Consider the following 7,446-nt stretch of genomic DNA (forward strand, 5'->3'; position numbering starts at 1 on the left):
TCTACTCCAATCACTTGTGGTCTTATGATCTTATGATCTAAACATCGTCGTAAATCTTCTCTGTGTTCTTTTCAGCTTAGCGACATCCTTCCTGCAGCAGTGTGGTCAAAACTATTGTCCAAATATGGTCTTAAATGTTCAGATTAAAGAATCTTATTAAGTTTATTAGTGTCACACGAACCAAGGTACAGTTAAAATCTTTGCTTTGCAAGCTCTCCAAACAGATCAGATAATACTATCAATAAATACAATCAAGCCAAACTCAAGTACAATATGTGGAGCAAAGGGGAATATGCAGAGTGCAGAATATAATCCTCAGCATTGTAGAGCTTCAGTTCCAGAGACATATAAAATTATAAAAGGACTGGACAAGTTAGATGCAGGAAAAATGTTCCCAATGTTGGGGGAGTCCAGAACCCAGGGCCACAGTCTTAGAATAAAGGGAAGGCCATTTAAAACTGAGGTGAGAAGGCACTTTTTCACCCAGAGAGTTGTGAATTTGTGTAATTCTCTGCCACAGAGGGCAGTGAAGGCCAAATCACTGGAGTAATTTAAGAGAGAGTTAGGTAGAGCTCTAGGGGCTAGTGGAATCAAAGGATATGGGGAGAAGACAGGCACGCGTTACTGATTGTGAATGATCACCCATGACCACAATGAATGGCGGTGCTGGCTCGAAGGGCCAAATGGCCTCCTCCTGCACCTGTTTTTCTATGTTCAATGTCCATACAAGTGGTCGAATGGAATCGGACACTAGCCTAGTTTATAGGCAGGACCACTTGTGATCTTGGGCAGAGCTGTTCCCAATCCTAGTTGTGAAGCTCCCCAACAGTGTGCTTTTGACAAATCAGGACTGGACCTTCACAGTGAATGATAGAAGTGTTGTAGAACAATGGGACCTAGGAGTGTAGGGAAGAACTGCAGCTGCTGGTTTAAATCGAAGGTAGACACAAAAAGCTGGAGTAACTCAGCTGGTCAGGCAGCATCTCTGGAGAGAAGGAATGGGTGATGTTTCGGGTCGAGACCCTTCTTCTGATTGATGGTCGAGACCCCTCTTCAGACTGTCTGAAGAAGGGTCTCGACATCGAAACGTCACCCATTCCTTCTCTTCAGAGATGCTGCCTGACCAGCTGAGTTACTCCAGCTTTTTGTGCCTACCAGAGTGAACTAGGAGTGCAGATACATCGTTCCTCGAATGTGGTGTCACAGGTAGATAGGGTGGACAGAAAGGCTTTCATCAGTCAGAGTAATGAGTGACCACTTTCAAGAATGACCACTTTCTACCTGTACTCCGAGATCCCTCTGCTCTACAACACTCCCCAGAGCCTTACCTTTCACTGTGTAGGTCCTGCCCTTGTTCGACTTCCCAAGATGCAACACCTCACATTTCTCTGTATTAAACTCCAGCAACCAATTTTCAGCCCTCCTGCCCTACCGATCAAGATCCTGCTGCAATTGTTGACAACCATCTTCACTATCTACAATTCCACCCACTGCAAACTTGCAAATCTGCAAACTTGCTAATCATGCCTTGTACGTTCTCATCCAAAATCATTGATATAGATGCAAACAGCAAACAAGCCCAGCACCGAACCCTAAGGCACACCACTAGTCACAGGCCTCCATTCTGAAAAATAACCTTCCTTCCATGAAGCCAATTTTCTCTCCATTCAGCTATCTCTCCTTTGCTCCCATGCAATCTACCATTCCAGAGCAGCCTTCCGTGCGGAACCTTGTCAAATGCCTTGCTGAAATCCATATATACAACGTCTACAGCCCTCCAAGGTATAAAGTTCTAGCCTGCTCAGCCTCTCCTTGTAGAGGTCTCCCTCTCTTGCATTGGATAGGGTCCAGAGGAGGTTTACGAGAAAGATCCCAAGAATGATTGTGTTAACATACGATGAGCATTTGAGGTCACTGGGCTTGTACTCGCCTGAGTTTAGAAGGATGACGGGGGGACCTCATTGAATCTTACTGAATAGTGAAAGTCCTGGGTGGAGTGGATGTGGAGAAGATGTTTCCACCAATGGGAGAGTCTCGGACCAGAGACCATAGCCTCAGAATAAGGAGACGAGGAGAAATTTCTTTAGCCAGGGGTGGTGAATCTGTGAAATTAATTTCCACAGAGGGTTGTGGAGGCCGTCAATAGGTATTTTTAAGGCTGAGATTGACAAATTCTTGATTAGTACGGGCATCAGGGATTATGGGGAGAAGGCCAGAGAATGGGGTTGAGAGGAAAGATAGATCAGCCATGATTGAATGGTGGAGTATTCTTGACTAATTCTGCTCATAACTTATGAACTTTCTGTAGGTCAGGCCCTTTGAATCCTGGCAATTTCTGTTTTATACAATTATGAACAATGTAAACAAGAAACAAGTGACTTATTTGCATTAATTTTCTCTTTATTGCATAAGATATGACCATGTACAGAAAAAAAGTGCCAGATTGCAAGATCTCTGGTGAATTCAGAGCACTGTGCAAAGATCTTAGTTGGATGTTGAAAGTCGGAAAAATAACTCCCCGGAATTTACAAGCAAATTGATCCCTGTCAAAGATGTAACAGGGTCATGAGCAAACGTACTTAACTAATACTTAACTAATGCGGCAAAACAAATAATATTGCCACAATGATTGCAAATCCGAGGAAAGGTGGGATCACAGAATCTTGAAATCACAAGATCGTGGAGATATGCAAGCCTGAAATCAGAGTTATCATGTATAAAGTTATACAAAACTGAAATCAATGATATCATGGAATCACAACATTATACAATCTTGAAATCAGGGTTTAAAATGGAATCATAATATTATTCAATACTGAAAGTTGTGGAATCACGAAATCATGTTATACAACCTTGAAATCTAAGATATCATGTAATCACAATGTAATAAAGTCTCAAAATCGTAGAAACCACAAAATTATAGAATGCTGAAATTATTGACATGGAGTCATATAAATTATGCAATCTTGAAATCAGGAATATCATGGAACAATGAAGTTATACAATCTTGAAATCAAAGATATCACGAAGTTCAATAATTCTGAAATGAGATATACAATGGAAACATGAAGTGATAAAGCCATGTAAAGGGCCGAATGGCCTTCTCCTGCACCTATTTTCTATGTTTCTAATCATAAAAATAATGGAGCCATGAAATGAGAAATTCTGAAATTGGAGATATTGTGGAATCATCACGTATAGAAATCATGAAGTTATATTTCAAAATCACAAAATAATAATCGTGCAATCCTGATGTTATGAAATCATGGAATCATTGATATAATTCATGGAATTATAATGTTAAACGTCTCAAAGGCATAAAAGCACAGAATTATACATTGAGCAAAATCATGAAACATTCAAAGAAAATCAGAGATTATGACTGTATGGCAAATGAATTTCCTCGTATGTTGCAAAACATACTTGGCTAATAAAGTATTATTGTGATTGTGATTGTAAGATCAGAAAATCATGTTGTAGAAGGAAATTGAAGCATTTGGAGGAACCTTACGCAGTCACAGGGAGAATGTGTAAACTGCATACCTATAGCACCTGGGGGCAGGAATGAACCCGGGTCTCTGCCGCTGTGAGACAGCAGCTCTACCAGCTGTGCGTGCTGAACACAGCAATAGAAATGGCTGAAGAAAAAGCAGCTAGAGTTTAAACTGAGGAAATATGAGGTGCACTTTGGGAGGTCGAAAGTAGGGGAAAGTCTACAGTTAAGGCCAAAACTCTTAACATCATTATCTAAAAGTGGCAACACAAGTAGATTGAGTTATAAAGAAGGCCTTCATCAGTCGGGGCATTGAATAGAAGAGTGAGGAAGCCACGATGCAACTTTATAATACTTTGGTCAAGCTGCATTGGGTGTATTGCGTGCAGTTCTAACTGCCGCCATTAGAGGAAGGATGTGGAGGCCTTTGTAGAGTGTGCAACGGAGATTTCTCAGAATGCTTCCTGCTTTAGAGGGTTTCAGCTACAGGGAGAGGTCCAACTGACTTAGATTGTTTTCTCTGGAACACTGTAGGCAGAGGGGAGACCTGACTAGAATTTTATAAAATCATGAGAGGCGTAGATAGAGTAGACAGTCACAACTGGCCCCTCCCCAGTGTGTCAAAGACTAGGGGCCATAGCTTTAAGGTGAGATGGGCAAAGTTTAAAGGAGATTTGCAGGGCAAACCTTTTTACACAAAAGGTGGTGGGGGCCTGGAACATGATGCCGGGGGTGGTGGTGATGCGATCGTGCGTTGAAGCGGTTATTAGATAGGCACATAGAAGTGCAGTGAATGGAGGATCACATGCAGGCAGAGATTAACTTGGTGTCGTGTTCGGCACGGACATTGTGGGCAGAAGGACCTGTTCCCGTGCTGTACTGTTCAATGTTCTCAAACCTAATTTGATACAGGGTGTAATAAATGTCTTACTTTTGTACCGTTTGTTGAATCTCCTTGGTCCCTCAATCAAACCTCTTGTTGTAAGATGTCTGAAATAACAAAGATGCGATATTAATATTAGAGTATGCAGCAGGGTCCTGGACCGAAGAGAACGGGAAGAAAGAAAGCAAGGGAGGGGGGAGAAAAAGAGGGAGAGAGAGAAAGAGAAGCAGAGAGAAAGCAACATAGAGGGGCAGAGTCAATACAGTACGGAAACAGCCTATTCGGCCCATCTACTCTAGTCCCACCTGCCCGTGTTTTGGCCCGTAAGTCAGGTAACCATTCTCTGAATGCTTAGAATATTTGGCATGTCCCCAACAACCCTCACCAACTTCTACGGATTGCGCTGTAGAAAGCATTTTATCGGATGCATCACAACATAGTTTGGGCACAGCTCTATCCCAGGCCACAAGAAATAGCAGAGTTGTGGAAGCAGCCCAGACCATCACGCAAACCAACCTCCCTTCCATGGACTCCAACTACACTTCATGCTGCCCGGCATGGCCACCAGCATAATAAAAGGACCAGTCTCACTCTGGGGACTTCCTCTTCTGCCCTCTCTCATCGGCATGAGGTACAGAAGTTTGAGAACGCATATCTCCAAAGTCAGGGACAGTTTCTTCCCAACTGAACTGTCGTCTCACCAACTAGAGAGCGGGTCCTGACCTCCCATCTACCTACATTGGAGATGTCTGAACTATCTTTAATCAGACTATATTGGACTTCAATGTTATATCTTTGCACTAAATGTTATTCCCTTTATCCTTTATCTTTACACTGTGGACGGCTGGATTGTAATCATGTATAGACCTTCCATTAACTGGATAGCACGCAAACAAAACCTTTCAATATACCTCGGTACACGTGACAATAATTAACTTAATTAAAATACCTCTAAAACTTTCCTGTCCACGTATCTGTTCCTGGAGATTATGCACATGTGATGTTTTGGGCCGAGACCCTAATCACCTATCCATGTAATCCAGAGATGCTGCCTAAGCCGCTAAATTACTCCAGCAATTTGTGTCCTTTTGTTTAACATTGGAAAGAGTGCAGAGAAGATTTACCACGATGTTGCCAAGACTCAAAAGCATAGAGAGAGGCTAGGCAGGCTAGTACTTTATTCTTTCGAATGCAGGAGGATGAGGGGTGATCTTATAGTGGTGAATACAGTCTTGACAGGAATAGATAGGGTGAACGCACAAGTCTTTTACCCCCAGGGACGGGGAATCGATAACCAAAGGACATTGGTTTAAGGTGAGGGGGGGGGGGGGGGAGATTTAATAAGAACCTGAGGGACAACTTATTTCAAACATAGTGTGGTGGGTATATGGAATGAGCTGCCAGAGGAAATAGTTGAAGGCAGGTACTATCACAATGTTATTGGACCGGCACATGGATAGGACATGTTAGATGGATATGGGCCAAACACAGGCTGGTGAGACTAGTGTAGATGTGGCATCTTGGTCGGTATGGGCATGTTGAGCGGAAGCGTTAGTTTCCTTGTCGTACACCTCTACGACTCTATGATTCCCACCTCAATGAAAAATAGATCCCATCCCTCTGTGATAAGCAGGTGGATACAGAGTCAGAGTCAAATAGCATGGAAACAGGACATTCATTTGGCTGCGTTTGGCCCATATCCCTCTAAACCTCAGTAATCATGGTACCGGTCTAATGTTTCTTAGACATTGCATTAGCACCTGCCTCAACTACCTCCTCGGCAGCTCATTCCATACACCACCACCCTTTGTGTCAAAACATTACCCCTTAGGTTCCCATTAAATCTTTTCCCTCCTCACTTCAAACCTATGTCCTCTGGTTCTTGATTCCTCTACGCTGGGCAAAAAACTCTGTGCGTCTACCTGGTCTATTCCGCTCAAGATTAGGTGCACCTCTACTAGATCAGCCCTCATCCTCCTGCGTTGCAAGGAATAAAGCCCTTGCCTGCTCAACCTCTCCCAAAAGCTCAGTCACTCAATCCTAGCAACATCCTGCTGAATCTTCTCTTTCAAGCTTGACAACATCTTTCCTATAACATTGTGACCATAACTGACCACAATGCTCTATCTATGGCCTCACCCAACATAATATAGAACTTCAACATGGCTTTCCAACTTCTATACCCTCTGGAAGGCGACTCCGGACTGTCAAACAGCCACAGCCAGACATAAAAACAGCTTTTTTCCACGAGTGATAGTTCTACTCAATAACCAAAGAATGTAGTCTCTTTTTTGCTCTGGTTTATTTTCACCCACATGTTTAGACCGTAATGGTGTATCCTTATTGTTTTGATGTGTTTATGCTTTATTATTAATTGTTAACTGTATGTTTTGTGTTGTCATTTGTGAGCGGAGCACAAAGGCACATTCCTTGAATATGCACATACTTGCCCATAAACGTATTCATTCATTCATTCATTCATTCATTCATTCATTCATTCATTCATTCATTCATTCATTCAAAACATATCTGAATATTTTCTCCCCAGAAAGACTTACCTTGCCTTTGCAAGCCAACACAGAAGCAATTATTTCATAGAGAATGCTCTTGCAAATCAGGATCAGATAAGTCAGTTTCCCAGCTTCCATTGTCTGCGTTTTGGCTTCTGTAAGGGAACATAAAGATTTGGTAAAGAACATCTTTAGTTAAGAATTAAGTTTAAACAATAAAATTGTTACCTGCTAAGTAGGAAAGGCACTTTAATACAACAGATAATCTATATACTAAAACTCTCATTTGTTTTGTTTGTTCATTCCTGAACTACAGCCAAACGGTACACGATAGCGCGACAGTTATTCACATTTTGAAGTTTAGATCTATCTTCTAGGGAGGAGGGAGGGGGTGGAGGGTGGGGGAGGAGGGGTTAAGGGGGAGGGGGAAGGGGAGGGGAGGGGAAGGAGGGAGTGGAGGGGAGGAGGAGTGGAGGAGTGAGGGTGGAGGGAGTGATGGGGATCGGGGTGGAGGCGGAGGAGGAAGGGATGGGGAGGGGTGGAAAGGGAATGGGGAGGGG

The 7,446-nt window shown here is 42.8% G+C and overlaps 1 long non-coding RNA gene across 1 annotated transcript; it reads right to left on the minus strand.

The window, feature by feature from the left end:
• Positions 1-2,423: 2,423 nt before the first annotated feature.
• LOC144610069 (uncharacterized) lies at positions 2,424-7,046 on the minus strand. Its single transcript, XR_013549393.1, has 3 exons — positions 6,935-7,046; positions 4,425-4,483; positions 2,424-2,695 (listed from the first exon to the last, which is right to left on the minus strand). It is a non-coding gene; the product is annotated as an uncharacterized LOC144610069 (long non-coding RNA).
• Positions 7,047-7,446: the final 400 nt, after the last annotated feature.

Source organism: Rhinoraja longicauda, chromosome 35, assembly GCF_053455715.1.
Source record: "Rhinoraja longicauda isolate Sanriku21f chromosome 35, sRhiLon1.1, whole genome shotgun sequence".
Lineage (NCBI taxonomy): Eukaryota > Metazoa > Chordata > Chondrichthyes > Rajiformes > Arhynchobatidae > Rhinoraja > Rhinoraja longicauda.